Here is an 863-nt window from a genome sequence, read left to right as displayed (position 1 = left end):
CACAGGGCGGGAGAAACAATGAGGGACAGTGGCATTAAACGGCACCTCGAGTTTGGGGACATGCCTGGCTCGGGCGGAGCGCAGGTGTGAGTGTGTGATGGGAAGGAGAGGAGATGGAGGCGGATGGGCCAGCCTGGGAGCTGGGGGCCAGTCTAAGAATTCTCCCTTCAGAAAACCGGGAGCTGGCCGACATTTTTAGGCAAGAAAGAATATAATCGGCCTTGCTTTTTGTGGCGGCTCTGGTGGTGGCTGGGGGGGTGGGGACCTGGAAGGGAGAGGCCGGCCAGGAGGCACTGTCAGCTTGCCGTGGGCAAGGCCAGGCTTGGCGGTGGCCCAGGCTAAGACACTGGCGGTGGGCATGCAGACAAGGTGACAACCTGGTGCCCCGACGGGAAAAGACGCACTGAACCTGAGCTTCTTGCTGGGTGACTGAGCGGGTGGGCATCGCATTGGTCTTTGTCTTTTGTTTCTCAAAAGCAAACAAGCCGAAGAAGTACAGAACGTGTGGCTCCGGCTGGTTTTGTAAAAATATGTTTTTTATTGATTTCAGAGAGAGGAAGGGAGAGAGAGAAACATGGATGATGCGAGAGAGTCATTGATCGATTTACCCCAAATAATCCACTGCTTGAAAAGGTCACAGAAACGCCAACAATTTATTGATTTCCTCTATTTCCAAAAAAAAAAAAAGCAAATACATAGCGTGCCACACAGGCCGACGGGGCCCGGCCAGCCCAGAGCCCTGATGCCCCCTGCCCGTCCCACCTCCCAGCCAGGCTCCGAGGTGAGCCAGAGAGTGTCCCACTGCCACGGAGTCCCCGAGACAGGTGTGGGGGCTGCACTGCTTGTCTGGTCCCCACGGTGTG

The sequence above is a fragment of the Miniopterus natalensis genome, chromosome 21, assembly GCF_054644295.1.
Source record: "Miniopterus natalensis isolate mMinNat1 chromosome 21, mMinNat1.hap1, whole genome shotgun sequence".
NCBI classification, from domain to species: Eukaryota; Metazoa; Chordata; class Mammalia; order Chiroptera; family Miniopteridae; genus Miniopterus; species Miniopterus natalensis.
Note: the sequence above shows the minus strand (reverse complement) of the source record.